Genomic DNA, 15,865 nt, shown 5'->3' on the forward strand with positions numbered 1-15,865 from the left:
TCCAGGAACCATATTTTCATGCAGTTATATTGGTTATATATAGTATGGCTTTAGTCCTCATAATTCAGGAATATCTTCTCTTGCTTCGGTATTTCTTACATCTCATGTTCTGTTACATTATGATTTTTCTTATGTCTTTTATGATAGAGAACTTGCTCAACCTCCTTTGTTTCTGGAGTAGTTTACTTCAGGTCCTAGTGACTTATGAGATCTAGTCATGCTTATAGGGTTTTTTCCCTACCAACTGCTCTCCTTCCAGGCTAGTAAGAATGAAGTCTTCATCTTTACGCGTGATGAGCCAAGTTACAATATACATTAGGAATTTCCTTATAAGGTCAAAATAAGAAACCAATAATCTGTATCTGAGTATCTTATTCTAAGATGTCAACAGCCAAACTCCACCAAGAGTCTAACATGTTACACATTTTCAATGTACTTGGATTACACTATAATGCAGACAACATACGATTCCCGACTACAGAGGAGGAAAAGTGAAATAAGGAGGCAAAAGGGAAATATTCTAAATGACACCAAAGTCTATACAACAGTACTACGAAGTTCACTTGAAAATACTGCATTTCTCTGTTGTCATGGCAACTCATCCTTGGTATGTTGAAGAAGAGCAGAGAGATCTATCAGTAACATGCTTCCAAGGTGGAGAAAAGGACAGAAAGATAGTTGCTCCTTTTCAAATAAACGTTAGACACAGTATATATGTGTATAACTCAGTTTTCTTAATAGCTAGCACGCTTATCTCCAGCTTTCCCGTTATGTGTTGGCTCCAGTGACACCTACTGGGCAGAGTTTTCTCCCCTGCAGCTGAATCGGCTTGAGATTGACATCTCTGCTGCTCGTTAAAGATCAATATGATCTCTTTTCCCAACAACACATTCCTCCTAACAAGACTGCATTGCTCATGCAAACACATACAGCTATAAACAGCAAACTAATAACATAACAGAGCAACGTTGTCTTCAGGTTCTAGTACAAACAACGCAATGTGAACAGAAGTCGGCAGAACAAAAGACTGGGTTTTTATGTACCTCACCCTAAGTCCCTGCAGCTGGGCACACCCAGATAAGAACAGTTCAATTAAAAACAGGCACCAGGATCATGAAAACAAGCGGCGAAGTCCTGGCCCCACTGAAGTCAACGGCAAAACTCCCCCTGACTTCAGTAGAGCCAGAATTTAACCCAACAATTAAGCTTTCCCTTACAGCTCCTTTGCAGGCTGTGTGTGAAAACCAGGATCCATTGAAGTTAATGGCAAAGTCCAATTGCCTGCAACAGGGCCAGGATTTCACCCTATGTATTCTCTATCAAATAGCCTTCCAGTCTTCCTTACCAAAGATTGCACCTGCCTGTAGGACACAACACTGACATTGCAGAAGAACACCATTCTCTTCTCTTTCAGAACTGGGCCTCAGAAACAGGACTATCCTCAACTTGACATCAGGAACTCGCTCCCCTTGGAATACTGAGACCATCTACTTGATCCTGGAGGGCCTACAATGGCAATAGCAAAAGGCTCTTCTTCTCCCAGTTACCCACATCAGTGGTTTTCAAACTTTTTTTGTGGTGATGCAGTTGAAGAAAATTGTTGATGCCCGCGACCCAACAGAGCCGGGGATGAGGGGTTTGGGGTGTGGGAGGGGCTCAGGGCTGGGGCTCCGGGGTGAGGGCTGCGGTGTCAGAACAGGTAGGAACTAGCCTGCCTTAGCCGAGCAGCTCTGCCGATGGGACTTTTAACGGCCCAGTCGGCGTTGCTGACTAGAGCCGCCATGATCCAGTGCCTTACATTCTGCGACCCAGTACTGGGTTGTGACCCGCAGTTTGAAAACCACTGACCTACGTGACGCTCCAGTTTCCACTGGCTCAAGGAATGAGCCAACTCACATCCCTGCCTAGACACTAGAACACTCAGCTGCCTCGTTTGCCAATGTTTTCTGTTGACCATTTCTTACAGTAACCCTAAAATATAAACAATTGTAGACTGTGTTCTCTCTGTTCAGCATATTGCACGAAAAAGTGTCAGTTTCACTGTTAGACCCAGCCTTTGCTTTCAAGAGTAAAGCTGATTGTTACCATTGGACTCTGTTTGAGTCTAGCCTGAGTCTCGATAAGAATCTCTGAACAGCTTGGTGCCTAATACTGTGTACAGTCGTCAGAAGCCTCCACTGGACACAATTGGTAGCACACATGCAAAGGACACCCAGGAATGACTGTCTATATCCTGAATTTTCCAAATCTCAAGGGAAGATTAACCCTCTGCTCACTGTACTGGTGATAGGAGAGACAATGGGGTGTGTGTGTGGAGGGGAACAAATCAATTTGTCTTTGTTTTATTATCAGGAAACCTTTAATAAGCAAACACATCCAGCAAATTCAAAAATGAAGATCTGGGGGGAAAACCTCTTGCTTAACAAAATATTCTTCACCAGTCTGGCATCTTGTTTACTATTTCATGACACTTTACAGTCAGTATCATTAGATCTGCTCTGAAGACTTCATTAACCTACATTTTCCCCATTGAATGTGCTTTAATTACTGGTTGCTTGGTCATTTTGGAGGAGAAGACCCCATTTCTCAGACTCAGCAAGAGCTGAATATTTCACCACACTGTGTTTTTATGTTAGTATCATAACATAGTGAAAGCTCATAATTTAGTAGCAGAGGGCCTGGTAACCATGGAAACAATGTTTAGAGAGAGATAGCCCCCAAACTACAGATTACTTACAGTGCTAAACGCTCTGATCAAATAATTCAATTAAAAGAATGTTATGTCAAAGTCCAGCCCTACGCATTGTGCTGCCCAAGGCCAAATTCAGTATCTAAGCACCCTCAGTTCTCTGTCCATTCTATCGCTTCCCTTTAAAACAGGTACTGAGCTATCAGACAAAGGCTTTTTGTATTACGCTTTCTATTAGGTAGAAGGATTTTTTAACATACTCTCTGTCTTTCTTGCATTTCTTTTCTTCTCTTTCCATTCCCCTGTCCTTCATTTCAGCTTTTCATTTTGCTGCCTATTTTGGTGGACCATCTTTTTCACTGTTCATTCTCACTCAGTCTTACTTGTCTATGGTTTCTATTAGGAACAAACAAATAATATTAATACTATATTAAAAAGAATTGAGTTTCACAGACATAATGATAGCATTAACTAATATGTACACATACATTTATGTCCAGAGACATACATGTATTCACACAAGAGGAATGTTTAAAATTCCTATTGGCAAAGACATACGTAAAATATCTAGTAATAATCACCAGAGTCACTCTAGTACCATTAGGATATACTGTACTATTGATACTACCAAGGACCTTTGTGACTCCACAGATATTTTCTCATCTGTTGATTTATGAATCGTTCAGTAAAATTACACATCCTGACCAACAAAAATAGTGGCAAGAAACAACAAAAATACTGGCAAGAAACTATCAGCAAACATGCAAAAATAAATGAAAACCACACACCACAGCTGCAATCTTACTATGGCTGTGATTTCACTATAGTAAAATATGACATCATAAGAAAAGCAGTGTGGAAAAAAAATCAACTAAAATGTATTGCATTTACATTGGTGACCTCTACTCTCAGAATCCCAGTCCACACCAGAATGGCCTCCAAGTCAATTTAAATGTAAATATCTGAAAACATTTGTATTCAAATATAATAATATATTTTCTTATTATTAATATTGTCTGGGATTGCAGATGTGTGTCAGTTCAAAAACACATTGTAAAAGCCTTCAGTACTACTTCCTCCTCATTTCCTCTCTTCCATGTATACTCTTTTCCCTCTCTATTTAAATGTATATCATATTTACCCTTCAAAATGGTGTTCTCCATGCAGTGTGACACTGCATGCATGTCAGTGGATGTGGAGTCACACAGGCAGGTGTGGGCCCACACCGTTCCCGAAAGTACCAAAATGTCTGGTATTCTGGGCATGCATGAGGAGGAAGGGTTTGAGGAACATAGCCTGGGGCAATGGACCTCTGGACATTTCACTGGGTGCAGTGGTGCCAGGGGAAGTCAAGGTTTTAATCTTTACAAGGTAGTTTCCAGATATCCTTTTGATGTAGTTAACATTGTTTAATATGTTTAATAAAGTTGCAGCCAGCTGACTCTACTTTGTTTTCAGTCTTTACTGCCTAACTGCTGTGTCCTCTACAAATCAGGAGTTCTAACTAGACAGAAAGCTAATTAAATCTGCTGTCTGGGGAAGATATTCCGAAGTTATTGTAGAAATATCCTGTAAGACAACATGCAGCGGTACTAAAAAAAACAGCCCAAATGTGATTATACTGCAGTGTGTGCTATCAAAACTCAGTAGGAGCAGCAATTCCATGAATGCTCAAAATAAACTTTTTATAAAATTCACCCATTTTTTTAAGTGATACAAATTCCCACTAATTTACAATATTGAACCATTCAAAGAAAGCAGGGTTTGATTTAAGCAGAAAATGATTAGAAATATCAAAGTATCAAAATGATTATTAATGATACATTGTTTAATATGGACAAAGAATAAAATTATGTTGCAAAACTTATTAATGGAATTCAGTGGGAGACCTTGAACCAGTGCTTCCTGCTCCAGTACCAGCCCCAAACTACCATGGGGCAAACAGGGCACCAGAAATTCTGCCACTGGTTTGTATGACAATTGGTACTCTATAACCAGGTCTAAACTGATAAACTTCCACGCCAAAGACACAAGTAATTATTTTGAAGACAGTCTAGATGTGTTTTGCCAGTGATGTTTCAAAAATGCAGAAGCAAACAAAAACCTGTATACAAATGCAAGTTTCATCTACTGGAAAAAAACAATCTCTCTCTTATTATAAAGCTGTTCTTACCAGACTCCAATAATTTTATAAATGCTAGTGTTTGTGCTGTTTAAGGCAAATATTGTAGACTCAGTCTCACAGTGTTCCCGAAATACTGTTTTTGTTATTAATTTATTTTCAGTTTTGAAGCGTTACATATTGTCAGGAACATAGTCTCCCTTGTGGTCTGCCCCTGCTGTTTCTATTCAATTTCAATCTTGTAAATTTAGGAACACAACCTCTCTGGTGGTCCCATGTAAACTGATTACTTACAAAATTATTTCCAGAGAGATACTAACGCCACTGACGATTAATTTGCAGAATGGCGTATGCAATGACGCTTTTGAGAATGGGTTCATCAGTGATGCTAAAGCATTGACAGTGGCAAGTAAAATGTTTCTGGGCAAGAATGAGGGAAGGGATTCGTAATAACTGGTTTATAGAGATAAGACAGGAAGGGAAGGAGCACTGACTGAACCCTGGCTAGGAAAATGAACCCTGGCTGGGAAAAAATTGGAATTCTTGGGAATTACGTTACCAAATAAGCGTGCTGAGTCCCCACCTTCCTTTGATGAAAAAACAATCCTGTAATTCGCATTAGCCAAATGTTAATTATACCCACAAAAAAGTACTTGTATTGCCTCTATATGCACAGCGCAGGGGTGCACTGCACAAGTGCTAAATAGTTATGGACTGTTTATCAAGGAACAGGATCTTTCTAGCTGCAATTGTGTGGTGCAAGCACTGACCACAGACTCGTCCCCCAGTTAGCCACTTGTTCCCCTGGAAGCTGGAAATGAAGTTTTCCACTTGCATTGGGCCATTTCAATGTCCTGACTGTGTTTGTACAGTAATGGAAAAATTGAGTTTCACCTTTCAATTCTATATGCTATTCCAGATGTGTTCATTTACAGTTGGCTTTTGCTTTGTGCGTGGGTAGCTTTTGCTATGAGATGGTCTTTGATTTACTATTTGCTTTTGTTTCATGTTTGGGTGATTGTAAGATGGGATCCACTTGCAATTATTCCTAAGTGACATGTATCCCAATATCCCTGAAAACCCTGAATTAAAAGGGAAATGAGAATTTATTAAACCAGTATCTGCAGACCATTCTACACAAATCAGGCTAATGGTCACCTCCAGTGGGGATATATTTAAATAGAGAAGCTTGCAACATCCCTGAATTCATTGATGAAACCAGTCTGTTTTTTTACTTTGAAACAGGAAACAAGAGATGATCCCTACTGTGACAGGGCAGTTCTCTTCTGAAGATGTTTTCTGAGGCAAAGATACCAAATAAAAGATCATGGTTTAAAAAAACAAACAAACAAACAAAAAATATAAGAAAAGTCACCATAAAACTGGCTGCATCAGAAAGCCACATGATTATTACATTATGAAATATTCGGTAATGAAAAATGATCATTTTTAGTCTTTATTTAGTCCAATATTAATATATCTGACAAAATTATGTCAGTATAATATGAACATGTGATCTCAAAGATAAATTGATTTTTAAATTGGATTTCCCATGTTTCATGCCATTTATTATCTACAGCTGCCCTGGATCTTATAGTATGTTAAATATAATTTTCCCAAACTGATGAAAATGGTCCCAATGCCATTTTGGTTGTAAGTGTTCTTAAAACACTGTACTGTACAGTACTTTTGAAAAATAATTGTGGTCAAGAACCTTAGGTTAGCTCTGTACTGCCCGTGTAAGTTATATCAGTAGTCTTTACCCTCCCACAGCATGAAAAGCTGTTAGAAACAACACATTACTATTTTTTAAAGAAATCTTACATGCAAATCAGAAAGTCCTGACATATATTTTTCACGTCTAAGATATATTTTTAATGGAAATAATTCTGTGAGGTGGGGGGTCAGTGAAATTAAAATGGGATGTAAAATAGGTGATTTGGTAATCTAGGCACCAAAGCATCTGTGCAAGATTTATGGGTACTATATTCTATGGTATATTGCACTACAGTATACATATATGAATATATATGTTTGTGGTATATTAAACCATAACACAGGCATGCTATACAGTGTATATATTTAAATATACAGTGAAAATGGATATAATCCGATATATGGAATTTATTCACAGTTCCACAAGGAGAAAATAATTGTGCTGTTTATCTAATTAAAGATGCACTATTTCCATTTTCCAAGAGAAGAACCAATTCATTTAACAACTTCTTAAAAATAAAGGCACGCTGCACCTGTGCAGGTATTGATGGCAAACTTTTGGCTAATACACTTAATTTTAGGACTATATTATGGCAAATTATAAAAGATACATACTTCAAAAATTGGTGGTGGGGGCAATGGAGGGTGGTTTATACACTAAAGCAGCTTAAACTAGGAAAAAATCAAGTGCATCCTTAAAAGGTGATAAAAATGACAGCAATCCAAATGTCAGAAACTGGAAACATTCAGAGAAGAGTTTTAGTGAAGAGAAATGAGCAAGAGAACATGGAGGAGAAAACTACCTTTAAGAAGCGGATTTTTTTTTATGACAGCCCTGAAAAAGACAGGAGAAGGAGAAAAACTTCTGCATCAGTAAAGGGCTAGCAAAGCAAAGCACCAACAGTTATCAGCAGCAGTACACAAGGATAAAAGCAGCAACTCCAATACACAGCAGAAAGTACAAAAATGGATGTGTTAGTTATGCAGATCACAGCACAATCAGGAAAAAGGAAATACCCTCATCACCAATAAGAAACATGGAACAGTACAGTAGGGTACAGTGATGCAACGCTCTCTATATCTGTTATTCATTTTAGAAAGTGGATGAGATATCTAAAGCATCTGATACTAATGTTTTAATTAATGTTGACCCCAATCCTGCAACCACACACACTTCAGGTTATGCATGTAACACCGCGGATATCAATGGGATTAATGGCATTTGTAAAGCTAAGTATGTGTATGAGTGGTTGTAGGATTGGAGTCTTAATATCAAAACTACAATAGGAAGATGTGATGCTATAAAAAATCCCCTTGGGATTTTCCCCTTAATTAGAATGGTTGGGGACTGTTCTCCGCACCGGAGTCTGGACGTTTTATCAAGGGGTCGTGCAGTCACGCTTCATGCCCTCATGTTCCTTCCAGAGAGAATAAAGGGCAGAGGACTCTGCCTACCACCGCTTTTGGGCAGTCAGAACAATTTAGTGAGCACCATCAGTGGGATCCATAACCACAGGAACTCGGAGAAGAAAAACTTTTGTAAGTTGAGAACAGGTTTTACGTCCGTCAGTTAAATCAGAGATTTGGGTCGATTCTAATTTTATTTGAACTAGTTCAGCTATCTTTTGTGCTAGGCATACAGACACCTTAATGTATGGTGTGATGAATATAGGTGGATGGTGGAATCCTATTCATTAAAGGCAGCATTTAGTGGCTATTGGGTGATTGCCATGATGTGGTCATTTGCCAGCTTTAGATGGGTGCTTAGAGCCTGTAATATATTTCATTCAGTCAGCTCAATAGAGAATACTCTACCCTTCCTAATAGTACGACACAGCTGCAGTTTGATTTTTTAAAAATTAAGCAAACAGAGCTAAAAACATTTTTTTCCTTTTTCCGTTTTCTGCTTTTCAGGACATAGCATCAAAGGACATATAAAAAAAGGGAATAGGATTGTTAAGAGCAGATTTATAAATTATGGGTACACTGAGAATTATCTTAAAGTTGGTGAGATTAAAAACTTGGAGGAAAGCTGACCCAGTCAGTGTATTTATTGCCCCGTGCTTCTTTGGCCATTTTCTTGATTCCATTTTACAGTTGTTTGGATATGGTCCTGTAAATAAATGATGGGTTGCAAAGCTTTGTGGGCAAATGGACGCCCTGGAGGGAAAACTGGACACCCACGATATCTATCACTATCCATCTGCACCCTAAGATTATACAGAAGAATCTGCTTTATATCTGTCTATATTCTTATAGGTGGTGTAGAATGCAACATGCCTGTAGCTAAGACTCCCTGATACTTTCAGGTATAAAAGCCTTTTTTCAATTTCTTTTAACTTTACCAAACAAACCATTTTCCATGTTGCTGGTCTACCTAATGGTATTTTTAAAAAATGTTTTCTTACGTTTCTGCTAAAGCAGTTCAGACATTTCTGTGAATGAGATTAGGGAAAAATATCTTGTTTTGCCCATGTTAAAAAAATGCCTACAACTGTTTCACTGAGAAGCTCTAGTGCCTCCAAGCTTTGCAACAGGGACTTCAATTTTAGCATCCCTTTGTGTCAGGGATGTATCTTTTTGCTGTCTCTGTGAAAAGTCACTCAAATTAAGCCTAGTTATTAGCCTCTGAAATATTGTAGTTTTCACATGGCTTAGTAGAAGCTTCTTAGAGGTTGGCACATAAATTCTCTGAAGCACCCATCTGCAAATACTGCTTTTTCTGATAGAAGAAAAACAAGATAAAGCTACAGAAAACAAATTTAATACAGAAGAAATATTTTTTTCTAATGAACTATTGACACTGAAAATGCCTGTTAAAAAGCTAAATTTCACCAAGGCAATCTCGACTTTGCTGTGTTTATTTACAGAAGTTTCTTACTCCCCGATCAAATCTCTCTTTTGCTCTGTCTGCTCCCAGATTTAGTAGGAAATAGACATATCAACCCTAAACTGAATATGACTCAAAATGTTACAAGTATTTAAGAGAAACTGGGCTAACACAACGAAATGTTTATTCATGCACTAACTGGGACATATTGCTTCTCTCAAAATGGATTAAACTTGCTCCTAAATAAAGATGTACAATTGTCTAATCTCATGTCTTTCACTAACTCCTTTTTCCTCCCAGTGATCTTCAGAATATTTCTTTTAGAAGTTCTCCTAACTTCTTTTGTCAACATTTTCATAACTCTGGGAAGGAGCCCATCTGGCCATTGTGTCTTACCATTACTCAGTAACCAATTTTTCTATTACCTATTCTGGAGTGACTCTCTTCCATTCATTAGTCCTTCTGATGCTTGAGGAAAATGTATTCCTGTCATCGATATCCTCTCTCCTTGTGAGCAAATGAGGCAAAGAATTAAGTACTCTGCATTGGTAACCTCTTCCATCACTAAGCTTACACTAGGTAAGGTTGTCAGAAGTGCCTAAACAACTTGCAAGTCTAACTCCTATTTTCAAAAGTCACTTCGGAGCCTAAATCCCACTGACTTTTAGTGAGACTTACACTCCTAAGGGCCAGATTTTCAAAGGTATTTAAGAGTCTAAAGATTTAGGTAAGTGCCTAGTGGGATATTTAGAAGTACTTGGGCACCTAACTCACATTCATTCAAGTGCCTAAGTGCTTTTGAAAACTCCACTAGCTGTCTAGCTGCATCTTTAGGTACCTATATAACCTTGAAAATCTGGCCCTAGGTGCCTAAGGCACTTTTGAAATAGGGTCTCATACTCTTCAGAACCAGTTATGTATTTCTGAACATTTCTTATAGACCTCATCAGTTCTTGACCTAAGTTTTGAAGTTTTTCTTATTCTTTATTTTTGCTCCATTTTATATTGGACACTCAATTTCAAATTCTAAAGTTTGCTGCCACCCTTTGCAGCTGAGGCTTTGTGTACATTTCACCTGCCATTTTCTAATATTTATAATTTGTGTTTCTTTATTCATACACAATAGCTTTTTTAAAATAACGCATGAATTGCTAGATCTTACATATTGGCTGTGAGACTATATGTAAGCTGTGAGCTCCCATTTTCCCTTTTTCTCCCACACCAAATTTCTTCTACCAAATGTGTACAGTCTGGGAATATTACCTTCTGAAGTCCTTTTCCCTTTATTTACTTAGACTCTGAGTCATACTGATTTTATTCCATTGGTCCTCCACTATAGGGCCTATAACAAAATTATTATGCTTAAAATTAATTCAAATTGACTTGAATACTGCATCATGGATTGGAAAGTGGGTCAAAGACCATAATTGAGAACGTAACATGTTCAATGCCTGATGTCCTCTATTCTTTTTCACCTCTTTCCACTGTAAGTCAATGATACCTGTTCTGGGCTATCCTCTGGTTTCTGATCTCTCTTCAGGTCTAGCTGTCCCTGTCCTTTGTGTTCTTGACCAAATTATGTCTCTGGGAAACTGGCTCTCAAGATCAGCAGCTTTTCCTGAAAAGGCTCCCAAAGCTGACTGGGAACTGATTGCAGATGGCAGAACAGCAGCACCGCTCACCTAGGAAGTGCCACTGGCTCACAACAGCAGCATACTTCTCAGCATACTCTCCCTATCCACTCAGGGTAGCTTACCTAAAGAAAAACGAATAAACAAACCTAAAATTAGAGGGACACAGACAACTCAAGGGCGCAATGGGAAGAGAGATGATCACAGAGTCAGCATCAGGTGTACCCTGTCTAGGGATACTGGGCAACCCTGGTAAAATAAGGGTTAATTTGGCTTAGGCTATGCTAGCAAACACATAGCCCTACAATTAATTACATTTAATTAGCTTATGCAAAATATGCCCCCAAAATGCACTTTTATTGAGGGGAAGGGGAGAGGAAAAAAGATACAATAAATAAAAGAGGCTTTGTTCTATTTTTTATATAAATGTTATGTACGGGTAAAAACTCTGCCATAGCCAGTAAAATAAGAGCTTTATTTATTTACTGGCGTGCTTACCAAAAGCACCCAGGAGCTGAATAATTACAAGAGTCATATAGAGATCACATCCCACTGGCTGCGCTTGTCTATTTGTTGGATGAGAGATGATTTCCTTTGATTTCTAGAGGGCTGAGCTACCAAAGTCAGATTTCCAGTATTCAGGAGCCTACATCACTGCTTATTAGAAACACAACACAGTAACGCCTCTTAAAAAACATATAAGCACATACTCTGAATAGGTGCCAAATGTGAAATTCTCACCAGGAGGGAAAATGGCTCACAAGATAGATCTATTGTAAGACCTCACAAAAAGAATGAAACCTACGCCTATTACAATCAAACATGCACTGGAAGTCATTTCAAGTGTGCAGAACTTACTATTTGCAGTATAAAGCAACAGAGGGTCACTTGCATCTGAAGAAGTGAGGTTCTTACCCACGAAAGCTTATGCTCCCAATACTTCTGTTAGTCTCAAAGGTGCCACAGGACCCTCTGTTGCTTTTTACAGATTCAGACTAACACGGCTACCCCTCTGATATTTGCAGTATTTTATTCATAAAAAAAAACGGACACCAGTTTATTTAATTAATATTTCAGTTAATAAGTTTAATTAAAGAATATTACTGGCAAATCAGCTAATAAACATTTAACTAAATAGCCCAAGTCTCCCAGACGCTTAGTGCCCTCAAGTTACATTACAGTGCTAATGCTTTGTAGACTCAAGCATATTTTGCCAGTCATGTTTTATATTAAGGATACATTTATAAATAGTTTAGAAAGGTTAGTACATGATTAAGAGATGCTGTCTGTAACAGGTTATCAGTAGCTGGGCATAAGCCCATTAGCAGATGAATACACATAAGAACGGCCATACTGGGTCAGACCAATGGTCCATCTAGCCCAGTATCCTGTCTTCCGACAGTGGCCAATGCCAGGTGCTTCAGAGGGAGTAAGCAGAAGAGGCTATCATTGAGTGATCCATCCCCAGTCATCTGCTCCCAGCTTCTGGCAGTCAGAGGCTAGGGACACCCAGAGCATGGGGTTGCATCCCTGACCATCTTGTCTAAGAGCCATTCATGGATATATCGTCCACATATTTATCTAATATTTTTTTGAATCCCGTTATAGTTTTGGCCTTCACAATATCCCCTGGCAATGAGCTCCACAGGTTGACTGTGTGTTGTGTGAAATACTTATGTTAATTTTAAGAACAGCTGCCCATAAATTTCATTGGGTAACACCTTGTTCTTCTGTTATGTGAAGGAGTAAATAACATTTCCTTATTCAGTTTCTCAACACCAGTCACGATTTATAGACCTCTATCATATCCCGTCTTAGTCATCTCTTTGCCAAGCTGAAAAGTTCCAGTCTTTTTAATTTCTCCTTGTACAGAAGCTGTTGCATACCATTAATCATTTGTATTGTCCTTCTCCATACCTTTTCCAATTCTAATATATCTTTTTTGAGATGGGATGACCAGAACTGCAAGCAGTATTCAGTGTGTGGGCATATCATGGATTTATATAGTGGCATTATTATATTTACTACCTTATTATCTGCCCCTTTCCTAATCATTCCTAACATTCTGTTAGCTTTTTTGACTGTCACTGCAAGTTGAGCAGATGTTTTCAGAGGAATATCCACAGTGTCTGCAAGATCTCTTTCTTGAGTGGTAGCAGCTAATTAAGATCCCATCATTTTGTATGTACAGTTGTTTTCATACAGTATGTATGTTTTCCTATGTGCACTGCTTTGCATTTGTCAACACTGAATTTCATCTGCCATTTTGTTACCCAGTCACCAAGAAGGTGTTATAGATGGTCATAAACTATCATTATCAGCCACCTATTGACCTATTGGATTTTTTTTTAAATTAACCATTTATTAACACTGTTCATTTATAAATGGTTAATATATTATTATTTATAAATGTATTGTTAATATAAAGTGTGACCATTTTTCTTCCTTTTTTTGGAGGGGTTCAAAATTTGAAATATTTTAAATCTGTAATTCACGTATTTCCGGCAGGTTCATGATCAAGAGCATATCATTACAACTTCCTTGTGCTCGTAGCAAACTTTATAGTTTGTAGCACACTTTAATTGCTGACAAACTGTTTTCAAATCACAGGTTTAGTGGTAAAATGCCCAAAATGGACAGCTAGAATGAATATATTTTTGAGGAAAGTAATGATATTTTAAAAGAAAGCAGTCTTTCATACTTCTCAGCAATAATATTGACTTTGGCTTGGATTTTTTCCCCCCCAGTTCCGGCCATGCCTCAAATCTGCATTTCACGTAAGTTCCTTCCTTGTACCCTGTACTGATGTTATGACAGGACCCATGATTGCTGATCCACGGTAGGCCAAAGAGGAGACCTCACTTTTCTCATAACAAATAGTCAAAACAAATGAACATTAGCTTCATCCACTTCTGGCAGCTGATGCGCAACACCAAGTGCATTACCCTTTCTTTTGATTTTGACACATGTCTTTGTGCTGTAGCGGTCTTGAGAAATGCATAACTGGATTTTCATTTCTACATTATCAACACCCATCATGAATGAACACACACACACACACACACACACACACACACACACACACACACACACACACACACACACACACACTAACCCAGTTCAAAAAATGGTATACTGCACAGTAAAACCTAAAGGAGGAAATAACACACAATCTATCAAGGGCTTTTCATATGCCATCATTCATTTCAATAGTCTCCCTTTAGTAAAATATTACTGATGAACATATAGAAGAGATTTAAAGTGTAAAAAAAATGTATATTTTAAATGAGTTAAAGCTGCTGAAAAGGCGGGATTTGTTATCCAAATTTGGGACATATGATCACTTTGCACTTTGAAGACAACCCAGATTTTTTTGCATATATGAAAAATAGTGACATTTGAATAACACTGAAATATCTTCTGAGACCAGGAAGCAGTTGTTTTACGTTTTTACCTTATTTACAACTTTACTTATGTGGCATTATAACATTAGCACTTTTTCTTATCCCTGGTAAAATGGTTCTTACAAAAGGTTGTAAGAAAATTAAAAAAAAAATCCCAAGTGATATATTTTACCATTACAGATAACCTCCTGGCCCCATTCCCACATCAGCAAGAAAAAAAAAAACATAAGAAAAGAAACCCTAAAACTTTCCCCACATCTTTTTGTGTCTGCAACATCAACTTCATCTGTCTACAGACTTAGTCTCAAAACAGCACTAGATGTCATTTTAAATTTGAAACACCTGTATTCATAGTCCAATGGGAAAAAGTCCAATCTAGATAGGATAAAATGTAAACGGGATCTTGAGTAGGAAAGACCTAATACTGCAAAATAAATTGATGCTGGAGGAAGTACAATTGTACATGGAAGAAAATGAAAATATCAACTGGAGTTTTAAACACTTCTCAAATGTATAAAATAAATCCTATTTCATGCTGCAGACCACAAGTATAGTAGCTGATCCCAGCATAGACTCAAGAGCAATAAAAGCACCTATTCTTTTTGAAAGCTGAATGCCGTTTTCCCTCATTTTCTTGGGTTAACCTGTGTTTTATAACAACAGTGCAGAATGCTGTCTTTTGGTAAACAGAAAAGATTATAATTTCAGAGCTAAAGAAGCAGGCTTGGTATTGTGTGTGCAAGGCAGGCATTTTATTTATGTCTGAGATAAATAATTTGGGTCAAATCCTCAAATGCCTTATTAGGAAAGAGGAAACATGACACCATGCCATGAATGTCTCAAAAAAATTGTAGATGCGGCCAGGAGGACTACTGAGTTCACAGGAGTATATTCGTGGCTTTGTTGGAACCAAAACTGTTCCCACCTGTGCCGTGCTCTATTGCTACTGGGTCTGTCTAGGTGTAATGAACAGCAAGTATTCTGTTGGAACATCCTCTGTATTTGCAACAAGAGGCAGGACCAACCATTCCAATTTGCATCACAGTAGGCAGGCAATATCCGCTGCAGATATGTTTTTTCTGCAGTGTCTCTTTCCTGTACATAAGCAGAAATGTCACTCACTTACCTGAGACTTCTGCACCCACATTAGTGAGTTCAGTGATTCAGGACAGAGCCCTCTGTAAATATTTTTAAAGCTCTAAATAATCAGTGCTTGACAAATAATAATAATTTCCTCCTAAAAAGTTAAATTACTGTGCACCCCCTGAAACTAATATTAAAATGCTACTAGTTCTGGGCCCATAGTGTTTAACATTATTGACAAACTATCAGCCCGATCTTCTAAGTAGCCCAAAAATACACCCTACAAGAATGCACAGCAAAAATTATAACATATCTCAATGATGAGCCGCCTTATTCTTTTTTTTAAAAAGCATCTTTGAGTTTAATTCAATTATATAACAAGGGGGAAAC

The 15,865-nt window shown here is 38.0% G+C and overlaps 1 protein-coding gene across 2 annotated transcripts in view; it reads right to left on the minus strand.

The window, feature by feature from the left end:
- Positions 1–15,865, minus strand: part of PRKCA (protein kinase C alpha) — a gene marked incomplete at its 5' end in the record, with an annotated part of 305,495 nt that overhangs the window by 45,283 nt on the left and 244,347 nt on the right.

The sequence above is a fragment of the Trachemys scripta genome, chromosome 14 (genome assembly GCF_013100865.1).
Source record: "Trachemys scripta elegans isolate TJP31775 chromosome 14, CAS_Tse_1.0, whole genome shotgun sequence".
Classification (NCBI taxonomy): Eukaryota; Metazoa; Chordata; order Testudines; family Emydidae; genus Trachemys; species Trachemys scripta.